At 43.3% G+C, this 19,528-nt stretch overlaps 1 pseudogene; it reads right to left on the bottom strand.

Moving 5' to 3' along the window:
* Positions 1-2,897: 2,897 nt before the first annotated feature.
* Positions 2,898-10,896, bottom strand: LOC144319243 (large ribosomal subunit protein eL15 pseudogene; annotated as a pseudogene).
* Positions 10,897-19,528: the final 8,632 nt, after the last annotated feature.

Below are 19,528 nucleotides of genomic sequence, written 5' to 3'. Positions count from 1 at the left end.
TTAGTTGTTTTTTTAAGTAAGCTCTATACCCAACACAGGGCTTGAACTCAAGACCCAGAGATCAAGAGCCACATGCACCACTGATTGAGCCAGCCAGGTACCCCAGTTTTTAATCTTAATTTTAACCATACTGCTAGCTAGAAAGTTTAAAACAAAAGGAATGTTAACGTTACTAGACCCAGTTATTCTTTTAAACTGTTACTGAGTAGTATTTTAATGAATTTAAGCTCTCAAGTACACAATGACTCTATTCCCTATTGTAACTACCATTTGTTGGGTGTCAGCTGTATGCAAGCACAGGACAAAGTACTTTGCATGCTTTAGTACATAATATCCTCCATAATACCCCTAACAACATAGACATTATTAACACCTTTTATAAATAAAGTAGGGGTGCCTGGGTGGCTCGTTGGTTGAATGTCCAACTCTTAGTTTCAGTTCAGGTCATGATCTCAGGGTCATGAAATCTGAGCCCCACATTGGGCTCCACACTCAGTATGGAGTCGGCTTGGGATTTTCTCCTTCTCCCTCTGCCCCTCTCCCTGTTCATGCATGCTCTTTCCCTCTCTCTCCCCCTAAAATAAACAAAATCTTGGGACACCTGAGTGGCTCAGCAGTTGTGCATCTGCCTTTGGCTCAGGCTGTGATCCCAGGGTCCTGTGATCGAGTCCCACATTGGGCTCTCTGGGGGGAGCCTGTTTGCCTCTGCCTATGTCTCTGCCTCTCTCTCTCTCTGTGTGTCTCATGAGTCAATACATCAATCTTTAAAATAAATAAATAAAACAAGATAAACAAGATCTTTTAAAAAAATGAAAAAGAAGGTAGCTGAGGATCAGAGTTTACATGCCTTCCCAGGGTCACACAGCAGCAGTACATGGTGGAGGTGGGATTCAAACCCTGGTCTGAATGACTCCCAAATCTTTCTACTGAGCCCCCTGCCCATGGAGCTTTCTACTGCTTAATGGTGCATTTGTGTGTTACAGAATATAGAAAACACACAATTTATCATTTTAACCAGTTTTAAGTGTCTAGTTCAAGGGCATGAAGCATATTCACATTGGTGTGCAACCATCATCACCACCCATCTCCAGAACTTTTCCATCTTCTCAACCTGAAACTCTGTCCCCATCCAACACTGACCCCGTCCCTTCCCCCAGCCCTTGGCACCCACCCTTCTACTCTCTGTCTCTATAGCTTTGGCTACTCTAGGTCCCTTACAGAATTAGAATCATACAATATTAATCCTTTGTGTCTGGCTTATTTCACTTGGCATAATTTTTTTTCAAAGCTTTTTTTTTTTTTTTAGATTTTATTTATTTATTCATTAGAGACACACACAGAGAGAGGCAGAGACACAGGCAGAGGGAAAAGCAGGCTCCATTCAGGGAGCCCGATGTGGGACTCAATCCCAGGTCTCCAGGATCACGCCCTGGGCTGAAGGCAGACGGTTAACTGCTGAGCCACCCAGGCGTCCCCCTCAAGGCTGTTTTAAGTTAAAAAACAACTTCAAACACTTCCCAAATGGAAATACTCTGTTTACCTACAACCTTTGAAGACAAAGCCTGCTTCTGGGCCTGTCAGTGGCTGCCAGGGTTCAGGGAGGCTGAGATCCCTACCCCTAAAGCTGTGAGGAGAACCTCAGGACCTATTGATTCCCAAACATGCAGAAACAAATTAAATCCACCGAAATAAACCAGGGACACACAGAGTTGACCCAAAGATGTTAACAGACTTTCTTTCTCTCTTCCTTCCTTCCTTCTTTCCTTCCTTCCTTTCTTTCTTAGGTTCTTTCTAGCTTAGGTTAAAAAGGATTTCTTTTCTTTTCTTTTTTTTTAAAGATTTTATTTATTTATTCATGAGAGACCCAGAGAGAGAGAGAGAGAGAGAGAGAGGCAGAGACACAGGCAGAGGGAGAAGCAGGCTCCATGCAGGAGCCTCATGCAGAACTCGATCTCGGGACTCCAGGATCACGTCCTGGGCTGAAGGCAGGTGCTAAACCACTGAGCCACCCAGGGATCCCCAAACAGGATTTATTTTCATTTGTAAGAGAACCATCTAGCAACAGATTTATTCAATTCTCCTTAAAATGGTGGCATTCTTTTAAACTACTCTTTCAGAAGCAGCAGTTACATAAATGGAATATTGGATTCAACCTAAAAATGTGCCCCTACCTTGCTAACTTTATTATTCTGCATATGATCATGATAAAAGATTAGGATATTCTTCACATTTCCAAGCAAAATCCGAAGCAATATGCTTGTTCTTATCAAACCCCTAAAAACAGCCATTTGAGAGTAAAGCAGCAGAGCTTTATGCATTACATCACCCTAGTGAAGCTACAGGTTCCAACTCATGCACCAACAAATCTACATAGCTAGCTTTTTTTTTTTTTTTTAAGATTTTATTTATTTATTCATCAGAGACACAGAGAGAGAGGCAGAGACATAGGCAGAGGGGAAAAGTAGGTTCCCTGCAGGGAGCCCGATGCGATGCAGGAGTCAATCCCAGGACCTAGGATCACGACCTGAGCCAAAGACAGACACTCAACCACTGAGCCACCCAGGGGCCCTACAGGGCTAGCTTCTACATTTCACTTTTATAGAATTTATTTTACACCTATTGTACCAAACAGCATTTTGTCTTTTTTTTTAAGATTTTATTTTTTTAAGTAATTTCTATACCCAACGTAGGGCTCAAACTCACAACCCCAAGATTGATAGTCATGTTGCCCTTCTGACTGAGCCAGGCACCCTACCTACCCTTACAGTCTTCCAACATTATAGCAGTTCAATTTCCATCATTTGACAGTGCATTTATGGGACAATCTGCAGGCAACTCATTTTAGCAGACAAATTAAAGAACACTTTTAAACAGACATGACTGTCCTAAATTGTTTATTAGGTAAGAATTTCACAAACATTAATTATATTAGCGGCAAGGTGGAGCAGGAGAGGATCCCTCCTTCTCCATGCTCCCTGCAAGAACCACCAATGGTGTGCCGGAACTAGGGATGCTTTCCAAGGCCACATTCTCTCGGCTTGCAGATATCAGCCCTCAGGTCTCCCTGTGCTCATGAACTGGTTTGGCGATCCACTGGGGGTCGGGATTTCTTCTGATAGCTTTATAGAATGGATCAATGAGGATAACCTCAAAGAATGTGTATGTGGAATCTCTGCCAACCTAGTAAGAATTCAAGACCGTAAGAGCCACAGTGGCCACAGTGGCGTCCAGCTCATTCCTCTGCTATAGACTGTAGGCTTTGGGCAAACTTGAGCTGGTTGACACCATGATGGACAGTCTTGCTGCAGCCTTAGGCAGTGGGTGTTTGCAGCCACTATGTGGCACACGGATCCAGTATATGACATAACCTTGCTTGGTCTTGTACCTCAGTCTGCATGCTTTTTCAGGCCAGGTTGCATGGGGCATCCCATGGAGTGCAGAGAGCTGGTACTGCCAGAGAGCTGGTACTGCCAGCAGTGCATCCAAAGAAAAAAAGTGCATTCCATTGGACTTGTTCTTCCTCCACAGCTCCTTGGTATACCTGTAAGCACCTATCCTGGCTTACCTGTGAGCTGATAATTGCCCCCAAATCGAAAGGGCTTTTCTCCCCAGTAGACTATTGCTTTAACTTAAATTTTTGGTGCCATATTTTTGGGTCAGGTATATATTGTTTATCACTGATGACAGACAGTAAGCTTCCTGGTTTTAAACAAAAGAAATCTTGGTTCCAGGAAGGACTTCACTAACTACAGAGATTCACAGCAATCCTCGGCCTTTCTTCTTTCTTTCTCTCACCCCAGAAGGGTTCATTGAACAGAAGAAATGCCAACATTTCCTCCAGATTCAAGCTATTTAACAAGAGGCTATTTTTGCTAATCTTTTGGATTAGTTTTCCTAACTGCTAGAGAAACGGCGCCTTAAAAAGGAAATGTTTCTGCCTTCAAACTTATACTCACTCAGTTTAAAATAGTCATGATCATTTAAAAAAATATAATGCCATGCAAGTACCCAAAAGATTTACCTCCAAACGTCTAGCCAGCTAAAAATAACCTCTAAACAAATAGCAAAACCTGGGCAAGCTCCCACAGAAGAAACCAAAGGCAACAGATCCCAGAGAAGTGAGGACCTCTGGGCTGAGGAACAGACCAGCTCTTGGCTTACTTAGTTTGATCCAGAGTAAGAATCAAAAGCGGATGTAGGGTACCAAAAGCTAAGGCAACGAAAGCAAAAATAGACTCCATCATGCTAAAAATGTTCTGCATAGCAAAGGAAACCATCAGTAAAATGAAAAGGCCACCTTTAATGGGAAAAAAATTTGCAAATCATGCATCTGATAAGAGGTTGTTAATATCCCAATGCTACAAAGAACCCATAGAACTCAATGGGCAAACAAACCCAATTTAAAACTGGACAGAAAAAACTGCAGAGACATTTTTCCAAAGGAGACAGACAAGTGGCCAACAGGTACATGAAAAGGTGCTCAACAATACTCATCATCAAAGAAATGCAAACCAGGGCACCTGGCTGGCTGGGTAGGAAGAGCATGTGACTCTAGATCTCAATGTCATGAGTTTGAGCTCCACGCTGGGTATAGAGATGACTTAAATAAAAAAACTTAAAAAAAAATGCAAACCAAAACCACAATGAAATCTCACCTCACACCTATTAGAATGGCAGCCATCCAAAACACAAGAGATAAGAGCAACAAGCCTTAACAAGGATGTGGGTAAAAGGGAATCTTCCTGCTCTGTTTGTGGGAATGTAAATTAGTGCAGCCACTAAGAAAAACAGTATGGAAATTCCTCAAAAGACTAAAATAGAACCACCATATGATCCAGCACTCCCACTGCTGGGTATACACCCAAAGGAAATGAAAACAGGATATTGAAGAGATATCTACACCCCTGTGCTCATTGCAGTATTATTCACAATTGCCAAGAAATGAAAGCAATCTACATGTCCATCAGCGGATGGATGGATAAAGAAGATGTGAGGTACATATACATACATACAATGGAAAGAGGGAAATCCTGCCACTTGTGAAACATGGATGTAGCTTGAGAGCATTATGCTGAGTGAAATAAACCAGACAGACAAAGATAAACACTGTGTGTCATCACTTGTGTATGGAATCTAAAAAAAAAAACAACAAAAAAAACCTTAAACAGAAAAGTGGTTGGCAGAGGCTGGCTTGGCAGGGGGCAGGAATAGTGAGAGGTTAGTAAAAAAAAAAGGGTACAGGGTGGCGCAGCGGTTTGGCGCCTGCCTTTGGCCCAGGGCGCGATCCTGGAGACCCGGGATCGAATCCCACGTCGGGCTCCCGGTGCATGGAGCCTGCTTCTGCCTCTGCCTGTGTCTCTGCCTCTCTCTCTCTGTGTGTGACTATCATAAATAAATAAAAATTAAAAAAAAAAAAGGGTACAAACTTTCAGCTCTCAGATAAATAAGGTCTGGGAATCTAAGGTAAATAAGGTGAATATAGTTGATAGTACTATATCTTATAATTGAAATTCACTAAGAAAGTAAAACTTAAATGTTCTCACCAAACATTATATATGGTGATGGATATCTTTTTATTTTATTTTATTTTATTATTATTTTTTTTAAAGATTTTATTTATTTATTCATAGAGACAGAGAGAGAGAGGCAGAGACACAGGCAGAGGGAGAAGCAGGCTCCATGCAGAGAGCCTGACGTGGGACTCGATCCAGGGTCTCCAGGATCATGCCCTGGGCTGTAGGCAGTGCTAAACTGCTGCGCCACCGGGGCTGCCCTATTTTATTTTATTTTATTTATTCATGAGAGACAGAGAGAGACAGAGACAGAGACACAGGCAGAGAGAGAAGCAGTCTCCATGCAGGGAGCCCCATGTGGGACTCGATCCCAGGACCCCAGGATCATGCCCTGGGCTGAAGGGAGGTGCTCAACTGCTGAGACACTCAGGTGTCCCCAGTGATGGATATCTTAATGAACTAGATGGGAGGGTGAACTATATATTATATATATATGAAATTGTCATGATGTATACTTTAAATATCTTACCATTTTATTTGTCAGTTATACCTCATAAAGCTGTGGGCATAAAAGCTGAAGTGAAATTTATTCCTATGGTTGCAAAAATGCAACGGAGCTTTTCAAAGTCTTGTGTAGAAAAGTATTAAAATACATAAACGTTAACATCAAAAAATCTCCCCTGAGCAGAGTTTTTTGGTTGGAAGGAGGGGATTGGAAAGGGGGGTGCCAGTAGATAGGAAAACTCTTAGTGGGCAGAACTAATGTAGGCATTACAGGACGTTTAGCTTCTCTGGCTCTCACCCCATCAATGCCAATGGCACTTCCCAAGTCATGGAGTTAACCAACCAACACCCACATTTCTAAATGCCCGTAGCTACCCCTCAGTTCCACATAAGAACCCCTGATTGTGGTACATCTGTCTGTAACTTTGGCTTCCCTAGCTCCCATCCCATTATTCCCTTTATTTCTCCCCTTAACTGGCATAGAAATACTGGTTGCACTTTTTTTTTGAAAGATTTTATTTATTCATGAGAGACAGAGAGGAGAGAGAGACATAGACAGAGACAGATACAGGCAGAGGGAGAAGCAGGCTCCATGCAGGAAGCCCGATGTGGGACTCGGTCCCCGGTCTCCAGGACCATGCTCTGGGCCGAAGGCGGTGCTAAACCACTGAGCCACCCAGGCTGCCCTAAAATACTGGTTACACTTAAATAGCTTAATTGAGATACAACTTATGCGCCACACAACCCATCCATGCAGAGTATGTAATTTGGAGTGCCTGTCTGGCTCAGTCAGAAGAGCATGTGACTCTTGATCTTGGGGTTGTGAGTTTGAGCCCCAGGTCAGGCATAGAGATTACTAAACAAACAAACAAACAAACAAACAAATAAATAAATAAATAAATAAAATAAGATGAAGTGTACAATTTTATGGATTCAAATATTCACAGGGTTGTGCAAGCACCACCACAATCAAGTTTAGAACATTTTCATCACCCCCAAAAAGAGAGCGACATCCACATACGAATGCCAGGCCACATTAGTTCCCTTCCCTCCTCTAGGCTGTAAAGTTCATATAGAGAAAAGGTGGTCATGTCAGTGTGTGTGGCAATGTTTTCTCTCTGATTCTCCCTATGGGCCTTTGGAGCAGCCCAGTAGATTTTCTTGGCACTTTTGGGGCAGGTTCTCTAAGAAGTACTGACCAGCACTACAGGTAACCTTCCATCTGAGCAGTGGAGGGTCAGAGGTGGGGGCCTCAGGTCTGCAGACATTCCTCTGGGTCAAACACCCCTTGGCTCTGAGGGTGCCTTCTTCATCCTGGGCTGTTAGAACAAAACACCACAGACCAGATGGCTTGAACCACAGACATTTATTTCTCACTGTTCTGGAGGATCCAAGTCAAGATCAAGGTGCCAGGAGGTTTGGCTCTTGGTGAGGGCTGTCTTCCTGGCTTATAGATGGCCACCTACTTGCTGTGTCCTCACATGGCAGAGAAACAGAGTGCTCTCTGGTCTCTTCCCCTTCTTCTTCTTCTTCTTCTTCTTCTTCTTCTTCTTCTTCTTCTTCTTCTTTTTTTTTTAGAGAGAGAGCTTAATTTATTTGGCAGAGAGAGAGCATGAGCAGGGGGAGTGGCAGGCAGAAGGAGAGGGAGAAGCAGGCTTCCACCAAGCCAGGAGCCCAATGCAGGTCTCGATCCCAGGACCCTGAGATCATGACCTGAACTGAAGGCAGACACTTAACTGACTGAGCTAGCCAGATGCCCCTCTTCCTCTTCTTATAAAGACACTAATCCCAGTGTGGGGGCCTCACCCTCCTGAACTCATCTAAAAATAACTACCTCCTAAAGTCCCTATTTCCAAATATCATCATATCAGGGATTAGGGCTTCAACCTATGAATGGGGTGGGGTGAGGGTGGAGTTAGTGGCACACACAATTCAGTCCATACAGGGGGTTAAGGTCTATAGCTGGAGAAACAGGGTAGTCACTCCACTCTCAGGAATAAGAGAGCCAGACACAGGGCAGGCACAGAGGTCCTCCTATAACCAAGTAAGAAAGACAGCCTGGGGCCACTGGGCATTTCACCTGGCTGGGTCTCACAAGACTCCACAGCCTTGGTCATTTCTCCTTAAGTCTTTTTTAAAGTTTTTTTTTTCTTTTTTTGTAATAAAATACACCTCATATAAAATTAACCATTTGTAAGAGTACAGTTCGGGGACAGTAAGTATAGGACACTGTTATGAGAGATCTCAATACATAAGGGCAGTGTTTGGGTGATGTTGGGTTTGGGTGTTACTCTTCTCCCCAACTCGTGGATGCTCCGGACCATCTTGAGTCCTGCTCACCTTCTATCCTTAGACCCTGACATGCAGCCATAGTGAAATGAGGACATCAGATTCTTATTCCAAATCCTGGGAACCCCAAATTACTATTGCAAACATTTCAAGCCGTGGCCTGCCTGATTCAATGCAGCGTAGGATTCTCAACCACACATTGGGTCAACGAGCCAAATTCTGTTGTCTGGTCTGATTGTTTAGAGGATGTGAGTGTTTCCCCAATGAGCCAACCTCACCACTTTTATGAGCCCCACAGATCCCAGAACAGGGGTCAAGGGGATGGACAGCATGATTACTAATAGCTGACCATACTTTGTCTATGAAGCATTGGCACCCCGGATCAAACAAATCCAGCCAATCTAACATCTTCTGCTGTAGTTTTCAAGAACATGCTATGTTTTCAGACTGAAGAAAGCAGCCTCACATTATGTGTGCTGACATTCTGTTGTAAAGGAGGACAGAGAAGGAAGGCATGCCTTCTCAGACCATCTCCCGGGGATGGTGCAGGCCTAGCAGGAAAGCATTCACTTCCTGCCCACGAGTGTGACACGCATTAGGTCACATGGGGAATAAGTTCCAAATCCTATTTTTGGAGGTAACAAGGGGGAGGCCAGCCTGGACGTTGGAAGGAGCTCAAGGATTCCTTGGTAAAACCCACAGGTCTAGGGAGACAACTGTTTCCAAGACCTGCCTCAATTCCTCAGGCTGTCCTCTCTCACGGCTTGAGTCCCCAAGTGGCTCTAGAGAGGGGCCATACAGGATGTTCTCATGAATCATTTCAAGTCCCATGACCAGGGCCAAAGTCAGGCTTTCAACCTGTGTCTGTTTTTGCTTGGGAGTGTGCTAAATCACAGTGCACCCTTCTTCCCTAAAATCACCAGCCAGGGCGACAGTCTTATAGGTGACAGTTTTTCAAAAGGTGCGGGGTTGAAAGAGACTTTTTTTTTTTTTTTTTTTTTTTTATGATAGTCACACAGAGAGAGAGAGAGAGAGAGGGGCAGAGACATAGGCAGAGGGAGAAGCAGGCTCCATGCACCGGGAGCCTGACGTGGAATTCGATCCTGGGTCTCCAGGATCGCGCCCTGGGCCAAAGGTAGGCGCCAAACCGCTGCGCCACCCAGGGATCCCTGAAAGAGACTTTAAAACCAATTGCCACAGGACAATAAAATGGTTAGGACTTAACTGAGAGGGTCCACGGGTTCTACATTTTAAAACATATTTTTAAATATACAGAATCATATAAAGACAGAGAGGATGCCACTAGAACTTGTGTCACGGAACTTCCATGTAGTTGCCACTGTGTTAAATTTTCACATCTTCCTTTCAGAGAGGGAAGCCTGACTGGCTCAATCAGTAGAGCACAGGACTCTTGATCTCGGGGGCATGAAGTGCTTCGCTGTGATGGTTCATTTTATGTGTCAACTGGACGGGACTAAGGATGCCCAGAGTTGGCAGGACATTATTTCTGGGTGTGTCTGGTAAGGGTGTTTCCCAAGAGATTAGCATTTGAATCAATAGACTAATAAAGATCTTCCCAAACCAATGTGGGCAGGCAGCATGGGCCTGAATAGAACAAAAAGGCAGAGGAAGGGCAAATTCTTTTTTTTTTTTTTTAAGACTTTATTTATTTATGTAAGGGAGAGCACAGGAGTGGAGAGGAGGGCAGAGGAAGAGGGAGAAGCAGACTCCCCAGAGAGCAGGGAGCCCGCTGCAGGGCTGGATCCCAGGACCCTAAGACGATGACAGGAACTGAAGGCAGATGCTTAACCAACTGAGCCACCCAGGCACTTCACAAATTCTCTCTTCTTGAGCTGTGACATGCATCTTCTCTTGTCCTCAGATCCCAGGGCTCCTGCTTCTGGTCTCTGAGTGTTCTGGTCTTGGAGTGTTCTATCACTGGCTCTCCTGGTTTTCTCCAGCTTGCAGAGAGCAGCATATCGTGGCATGTCTCAGCCTCCATGGTTGCATAAGCCAATTCCCATCATAAATCTCTTTTATGCCTCTGTACGCTATTGATTCAGTTTCTCCACAAAACCCTAATACACTCATGAATACAATAAAAAGTAAGAGACTAAGACAATCCCTTCTTGTAGAGCAACAGCTTACAGAAAATCATGTGCAAACTGGTGATCCCTTTCCTCCTCACTTCAAGAGAATAGTGTTTTTGTCTTAGTTTGATGGGGGGGGAGGGTTACAATTAAAGTCATGCACTCCAATATGTTAAAGGTCTTCATATCCTGAAGAAGCAAAATTGTCAGGGATCCCTGGGTGGTTCAGCAGTTTAGGGCCTGCCTTTGGCCCAGGGCGTGATCCTGGAGTCCCGGGATTGAGTCCTGAGTTGGGCTCCCCTTGAGGAGCCTGCTTCTCCCTCTGCCTGTGTCTCTGTCTCTGTCTCTGTCTCTCTCTCTCTCTCTGTGTCTCTCATAAGTAAATAAAATCTTAAAAAAAAAAAAAAGCAAAATTGTCACAAGCACATCTGTGACATACCTTGTGTCCAACAGAATATTTCCACGATAGAAATGTCCTTTCTCTGAGCTTCCGCTGCCATAGCCGTGAGCTATGTAGAAACTAACGACTTAAAAGGTGGCTGGTATGAGTAAGGAACTGGATTTTTTTTTTAATTTATTTTAATTATTTTTAAGTAGTCACATGTGTGGTAGGAGCTACTGAATGGGATAGCCCCGGCATAATTTTCATAATTTTAGATTCATTTAAGTTGTTTTTTTGTTCTTGTTTTTTGTTTTTAAGTCTTGGACAATCAGTAGAAAAGCCTGAGGCTGACCTGGGCAATGCAGCCAGAGATTAGAAAAGATTCAATACACAGTTAGGGGATCTGGCTCTAATCCTTAGAGACCTTGTCAATACCAAGCAGTTAGCAGACAAAACTTTAATTCTTTGTTGTGATCTTTCTCATTTTCACAATCTGGTCAAAAAGCAAATATCAGCACTTTTATAACAGCAAAGACCTTTCCACTTCCCCACGCATACCTGCTTTTACCTCACTTCTTTTGCTCATTACTTAATAAGGAACCAATCTGAACTGCTGGGCTCAAAGATAGTGGCTTGATTTTATTTTAAGGAAAGTAATCTCTACATCCCACATGGGGCTTGAACTCACAACTCTGAGATCAAGAGTCATATCCAAAAAAAAAAAAAAAAGGGTCATATCCTCTACCACCTGAGCCAACCAGGCGCCATTGGGGCTTGGTTTTACTTTCTGCTCTGTCTCCAACACCTATGAGGATGCCTGGTACATAGTAGGCACCCAGTGAATACTTCCTGGATGTTGAATGACTATCTTGAAAGGAAGTGACCAGGAAAAACAAAACAAAACAAAACATGAAAAATAAACCACATCCAGCAAACTGTTTAAATCATAATTCTGCCAGTTACCGGCTATGCTATCTCATCTTTGTGTCCTCAAACACTGAAATGAGAACCACTGTGTTTCAGGATCATTCTGAAGGTTTAAGAGAGTGTTCCACGGGCGGTCACTGTCTCTTCACTGGGCAGGGGTGGGAGCTCAGTGAATGGCTATTAGCTATCAAAGTGATCAACTGCCTGATGGTTCTTTGGGGTTAGGACATTATTGTTAGTTTCTCTTTTAATAAAACATCGTCATTCTAAATAAGCAGATATGATGAACCATGTGCATAAAAATATGAGCTTCATGGGACTCCTGGGTGGCTCAGCTGTTGAAGCATCTGCCTTCAGCTCAGGGCCTGATCCCAGAATCGAGTCCCATATCGGGCTCCCTGCATGGAGCCGGCTTCTCCTTCTGCCTGTGTCTCTGCCTCCATCTCTGTGTCTCGTATGAATAAATAAGTAAAATTTATTTTAAAAATGAGCTTCATGACATGAAAAGTTTTATAAGAAACTCATGCCAGGTTTTGTGACCCTGCAAAATGTATGTGAGCAGCTCTGAATAACTACATTCTGAATCAAGCAGGAGAGAGGGAGCAAAATCCTAGCAATTTTTCCCCAAGAGAATAAAACGGAAACATCTAACAAGAGGAAGCCTGGAGTTTATTCAAACAAACTGCTTTATTTTAGTAAGTCCTAAGTGGTACTCAGAACATTTCCAAGAAATCAAATAGTTTATATGCTATTTATATGTACTCGATTATCACAATTAATCATTTAAGAAAATTCTCTGAGAGATCTTTTACAAAAAGGCACTGGAAGGAGGAATATTTCACTGATGTTACAGAACAATAGTATTTCCCAATATTTTAACAGATTCTGACATTTTAAAAGCATTTCACTATGAGCCACGAAAGAAATCTAGGGTTTCTGTTGTGAAAATCTGACTCGTTCCTGTGGCAGATTTCCCCATCGGGGTCTCCCAAGAGGCTCTCATAGGTGGGTTAGGCTCAGGACAAGCCCACTGTGGCCCAAGCTGAGTCAGCACAGACCCACACCACACCAAGCTGAAGGGATCTGTTGGGGCTCAGCTGCCCCAGGAGGCTGTGTGTAGCCCTGGGCAGAAGTGAATTCTCTGAGAAGCCCCCTCAGAACAAAACCCACGGGCTTCTCAATACAGTGGGAAAATGTGATTTCAGGGGCATCTTGGGGGGCTCAGTCAGTTAAGTGTCCAACTCTTGATGTTGGCTCAGGTCTTGATATCAGGGTTGTGAGTTTAAGCCCTGCTTTGGGCTCCGTGCTGAGCATGGAGCTTACTTTATTTATTTATTTACTTATTTACTTATTTATTTATTTATTTATTTATTCATTCATTCATTCATTCATTCATTCATTCAGATGGAGCTTACTTTAAAAAGAGAGAAAAGAAAAAAGAAAATGTGGTTTCATACTGAAAGTCAGTTTCCAAAATAAAAAATAAAAATAAACTCACCAAATTAATTTATCTAACACATTTATCTTCTTGTTTTAAAGCACCATCTATAGGTATTGAGTTAAAGAGCTAAATCTTGTTAAGGCTTGATAAATCACTCTCATTGAGCTTAACAAACCACATTGAACTGGATTAAGTACAACATTTTTATATTAGTTTTTGAGTTTGTTTTTTTTTTTTTTTAATTTTTATTTATTTATGATAGTCACAGAGAGAGAGAGAGGCAGAGACACAGGCAGAGGGAGAAGCAGGCTCCATGCACCGGGAGCCTGATGTGGGACTCGATCCTGGGTCTCCAGGATCGCGCCCCGGGCCAAAGGCAGGCGCCAAACCGCTGCGCCACCCAGGGATCCCTAGTTTTTGAGTTTGAATTTGTTTTTTTGTTTTTTTTTTAAATTTTTATTTATTTATTTATGATAGTCACAGAGAGAGAGAGGCAGAGACACAGGCAGAGGGAGAAGCAGGCTCCATGAACCAGGAGCCCGACGTGGGACTCGATCCCGGGTCTCCAGGATCGCGCCCTGGGCCAAAGGCAGGCGCCAAACCGCTGCGCCACCCAGGGATCCCCTTGAGTTTGAATTTGGATAAACAGAAAAGAAAACCCCAAGTTCTTGCCTGTAGGGACACTCCCTATGTGAACATATGGCTCCCTCTTGTGGCAAAAGTGAGCCTCACAAAGGCCGGGGGAGGGCCGCGGAAAGGGGGGGATTTGCTTCACACCCCATTCATTCCCCCCCAGTTAGACAGCTCATTCAAATTACCCTGGAGTTGACTAAATACACAGTGTCAAGGCAGGAGTACCCCATCCACTGGATACTCCACAGGAGTATCCCATTCACTTGTCCACCTTCAGAGGGAGATGAAAATGTGCCATTGAAATGCACCCAGATTAGTAAAGGCCACAAAATAAAGACTTGGGGTGTCTGATTGGCTCATTCGGTGGAGCGTGCAACTCCTGATCTGGGGATTGTAAATTGGAGCCCCAGTTTGGCTGTAGAGATTACTTAAAAATAATAAAAATCATTTAAAATAACAAAGGAACCACTTGACATTTTCACACATTTGACCTCATCAGCCAACTCAAAGTGCAATATACAATGCCCCTCACATGTACAAAAATAAAGGGTACCTTAAAAAAAAAAAAGCCCTGTATCAATGAACAGGTTTTTTAAAAAATATTTTTGAGAGAGCGAGAGCACACAAGCAGGGAGTGGGGGAGAGGAAGGAGCAGACTCCCAGCTGAGCAGGGAGCCCAACATGGGACTCGATCCCAGGACCCCGATATCTTGACCTGACCTGTAGGCAGATGCTTCATTGATTGAGCCACCCAAGTGTCCCAATGAACAGGTTGTTTTTATTTATTTATTTATATATTTATTTATTTATTTATGATAGACACACACACAGAGAGAGAGAGAGGCAGAGACACAGGCAGAGGGAGAAGGAAGCAGGCTCCGTGCCAGGAGCCCGAGGTGGGACTCGATCCCCGGGCTCCAGGATCACACCCTGGGCCAAAGGCAGGCACCAAACCGCTGAGCCACCCAGGGATCCCCCAATGAACAGGTTTTAAAAGAAAACCCAGGTCTTCTTGGTCATGCTAATAGCCATATTAAAATACTGAAACTGAAAAAGACGATGCATTTTGCTGAGAAAGGATGCTTTAAGCCCTAGGGTGTGTTACTCACAGGAGCAGGTTCCTTGGCCTAATTGTTTCTCATCTGGAATGAACTGGGCATTTTCATCCCTTTTTCTGGATCACCCTTGTCCCAACACACTAAAACCCAAGGCTCCTGGGGCACCTGGGTGGCTCATTTGGTTGAGCATCTGCTTTGGCTCAGGTCATGATCCCAGAGTCCTGGGATCAAGCCCCACACCAGGTTCTCTGCTCAGTGGGGGCCTGGTTCTTCCTCTCCCTTTCTCAGTCCACCTGATTGTGCTATCTCTGCCAAATTAAAAAACAAAAACAAAAACAAAAAAAAACAAAGGCTCCCTCTGTTATGAATCTGAGTAATGAAGTAGACAAGGTCAAGTTTGAGAGTGAAATGCTATAGTTTTTTTTTTTTACCACTTCTGTGGCTCCAGGTGCTGGGGCACAAGGTGGCAGAAGGAGGGTATGCCCCTCACTGCTGTGTTCTCGATTTCTGGATGAATTCAGATGTGTCTGCTGGCACTTGCCACATACAGGACAAAGCACCTGTAGTGAGAATAAGACAACAGCCCTCCTTTTCCAGATCACTCTCCTACAATAAGCAGGTTTTTCTGAACAACTGTGAGTCCTTAATCAAGTCTTTGAGCAGGAGCAGTGGTGACCAGAAATGCCCTAGCTATGGCATCCCTGTGAGTGTCCCACAGAAACCAGACACTTCAGGATGTCCGAGAACTCAGCTGACAAGAGGCAGCTGTACGACAGTGATGGTTAGTTTTACATCAACTTGATTGAGCTGAGGGACACAGGATGGCTGGTAAGACATTATCTCTGGGTGTGTCTGTAAGAGCACTTCCAGAAAAGAATTGATAGATTGAGGATGGAGCGCCCTCACGAATGTGGGTGGGCATCATCCAACCAGCTTGGGGCCTGAATCGAAGGAGGCGGAGAAGGGGCACTTTAGCTCCCTCTTCGCTTGAGCAGAGACATCCATCTGCTGCCTTCAGACATTGTGTTCCTAGTTCTTGGGCCTTTAGATTCGAACTGGGAGCACCATCAGCTTGCAGAGCTGGCAGGCCTTCCCCACTGACTTTCCCATTCTCCAGCATACACACAGCAGATGGTGGGACTTCTCAGCCTTCATTATCACAAGGGCCAATTCCTCTAAGGACTATCTTTACATCCTATTGGTTCTCTCGATACATCAACCGATGTCAAAGGAGCAGAAAGAGGGACACCTGGGTGGCTCAGTGGTTTAGCGCCTGCCTTCAGCCCAGGGCATGATCCTGGGGTCCCAGGATCAAGTCCCACAGTGGGCTCCCTACATGGAGCCTGCTTCTCCCTCTATGTCTCTGCCTCTCTGTGTCCCTCATGAATAAATAGGTAAAATCTTAATAATAATTTAAAAAAAGGAGCAAAGAGAGACACGCTTCCTCCAAGTCATCTTACTAAGCAGCGGCAGTTAAGAGTGCTGGCTGACTTCAGTTTAACAGGAGGTAAGCTTCTCAAGTTAGAAAACAGAGCCTAGCAGCACCTGGGTGGTCTAGTGAGTTAAGCACCCCCTTGATTTCAGCTCAGGTCATGATCTCAGAGTCCTGAGATCAGGCCCCACATCCAGCTCTGTGCCCAGTGCAGTCTGCTTGTCTCTCTCCCTGTGCTCCTCACCCCCCTTGCTATCTCTATAATAAATAAATCTTAAAAAAGAAAAAAAGCCGAGGGGTGCCTCAGTGGCTGAATCGGTTAAGCATCTGCCTTTGGCTCAGGTCATGATCTCAGAGTCCTGGAATCGAGCCCCAAATCAGGCTCCCTGCTCAGTGAAGAGCCTGCTTCTCCCCCTCCCTCTCTCCTCCGTTTATGCTTGTTCTCTCTCTCTCAAATTAAAAAAAAAAAAAATTTTTTTTAAAGATCCTATTCCCTAATCTTCAAACAAATCACTCATTTTCTGAGAGCAGAAAAAGACCCCTTAGTGGGCAAGAGATGGGAAAACAGGATATAAATCCACTGCCTTAAAAAAACTGATAGCATTAATCAGTTAATTGGAGAATTCTCTTGTCAATACTGTGGTGAGGCACAGCTGCCTAGAAACACTCTATATTGTTATGTAACTAAACACTTTGAAAAATTAACTGTAAAGAGCTGCTCAAGACACTACCAGAGCAAAACTGCAGTGAAGCCTGCTCTTGCTCCTGTAAATAACAGATCTGTTTACCAGAACACATAGGACTGAAGGACTCCTCAGCCCCAATGAGTGGGTCATTTGTTCCAGAAAACATGTATCTGTGAAGATGGCCTATCCTAAGCAGCAAGTCCCTTTGCCAACAGTCTCTTCCAAATTTCAGTCAATCCAATGTACAGCTCAGATTTTGTGCAGAGTTTGAAGCACAAATGATTCTATCATTTAAAGAAATTTTTACTTATTTATTCATGAGAGACACAGAGAGAGAGAGAGGCAGAGACACAGGCAGAGGGAGAAGCAGGCTCCATGCAGGGAGCCTGATGTGAGACTCGATCCCGGGACTCCAAGATTACACCCTGGGCTGAAGGCGGCGCTAAACCGCCGAGCCTCCCGGGCTGCCTCACAAATGACTTTTTAATTGACCTGATTGATCAACTTTTGATAAAAATAATTTTGGAAAAATGAGTTAACATTTAAGAAGCAAAGAGGAGCCAAGTAGAAGCAATGATCCTATTAAATCCTAGGTCTCTCAGGAGCCTGGGTGGCTGTCAGTTAAGTGTCTGCCTTTGGCTCAGGTCATGATCTCAGAGTCCTGGGACCAAGTCCTGCATGGGGCTGCCTGCTCAAGGAGGAATCTGCTTCTCCCTTTTCCTCTGCCCCTCCCCCACCCTGCTCAGGCCTGTGGTTTTTTTTTTTTTTTTTAAGATTTTATTTATTTATTCATGAGAGACAGAGAGAGAGAGAGAGAGAGGAAGAGGCATAGGCAGAGAGAAGCAGGCTCTCTACAGGAAGCCCGATGTGGGCCTCAATCCCAGGATACCCTGGGCGGAAGGCAGGTGCTCAACCCCTGAGCCACCCAGGTATCCCATTAAGTTTTTTAAAAATTAAAAATTCCAGGTCTCTAACTTCACGTCTGCACTGAATGTATCATACAGATGGGGTGTGTTTCAAAGCTTCCACCACTAACCAGTGCTAAAAGGCAGTTTCTAGCTCTGAGCTCATCTAGCTTGTTTAGGAGACCCCTTAAATCTAGCTATCTGCGTGGTTTAAAAAGGAGAATTTTTAAATTATCTAGGGGAGAATATAGGGAGAATTCTATAGTACATTTCTTTTTCTATGTGAAACTACAGCAAATAGTCTGTGTGAATTTTTGAATACACTGATTTACAGAAAGTTCCAAATAATACATGCCTTGTTTACAAAACCAGTAGTCCTGCAATAAGGATTGATTTAAATGCAAGTTTCTTAATTTCTCATTTATGGGCTTGCAACTTCATAATCACTTCAACATCTCACTGTTCATTCCAATGTTAAAAATTATGATTGCCAAATGTGAAAAACCAAGTCCAAGATTTTGTACTATGGGGAAGAGCTTCTAAGTTTAAAATGATTGTGTCCAATCCTTAAGAACAGAATCCATAAAAACAAAACACCAAAACCTATATATAAACTTCTAAAGCAAACTTGCCTGTTTTCATTGTCAAAATGATACACCTAAAAAATTTCAAATGACTTTCCCTTTTAGAATACATGCATCCCTATGTTTATAGCAGCATTATTTACAATAGCCAAGATATGGAAGCAGTCCAAGTGTCCATCAATTGATGAATGGATAAAGATATGGTGTGTGTGTATATATGTGTGTATACATAATGAAATATTAGACATAAAAAGTAAAATCTTGCCATTTGCAATGACACAGATGGAGCTAGAGAGTATTATGCTAGGCAAAATTTAAATCAGAGACAGGTATTTCACTTGTAAGTGGAATTTAAGAAACAAAGGGGGGAGAAAAAGAAACGAAGAAGTGACTCTTAATTATGAAGAACTGATGGTTACCAGAGATGAGGGGGTGGGGGGTGGTTAAATAGGTAATGGGGATTAAGGAGTGCACCTGTCGTGACCAGGTGACATACGGAAGTACTGAATCACTAGATTAATTGAACCTGAAATTAACATTACACTGTAAACTGGAAAATTAAAACTTTAAAGATTTATCCTTTTTATAATTCAATCACAGAAATAATTTATCTGAAAGAATATCCTATTTCTATACTAATTGCCTCAAGAATAAAAATGTTTATTGAAGGCCTTATTTTATAAAGTCATGAAACCTTAGGCCAGCCCGAGTGGCTCAGCAGTTTAGTGCCGCCATCAGCCCAGGGTGTAATCCTGGAGACCCGGGATTGAGTCCCACGTCGGGCTCCCTGCACGGAGCCTGCTTCTCCGCCTCTCTCTCTGTCTCTCATGAATAAATAAAATCTTAAAAAAAAAAAAAAAAAACTTTATTTTTTTTAAGAAACTTTATATAGTGAATTTATATCACCTCTCCACTCTAGAACTTTCCATAGGAGATTGTCTTCAAACAGGAACTGGACACAGGGTCAAAAGGAAAAATTTTGGTCAAGTATATGTGTATTAAAAAATCAAAGAAAAAAGTTGCTAACGCGAGCATTCCCCCAAAGTGACATTCAGAAAAAAAAAAAAAAAAAAAAAAAGCTTAT

The sequence above is a fragment of the Canis aureus genome, chromosome 8 (genome assembly GCF_053574225.1).
Source record: "Canis aureus isolate CA01 chromosome 8, VMU_Caureus_v.1.0, whole genome shotgun sequence".
NCBI classification, from domain to species: Eukaryota; Metazoa; Chordata; class Mammalia; order Carnivora; family Canidae; genus Canis; species Canis aureus.
Note: the sequence above shows the minus strand (reverse complement) of the source record. Positions and strands in the feature narration are given on the sequence as shown.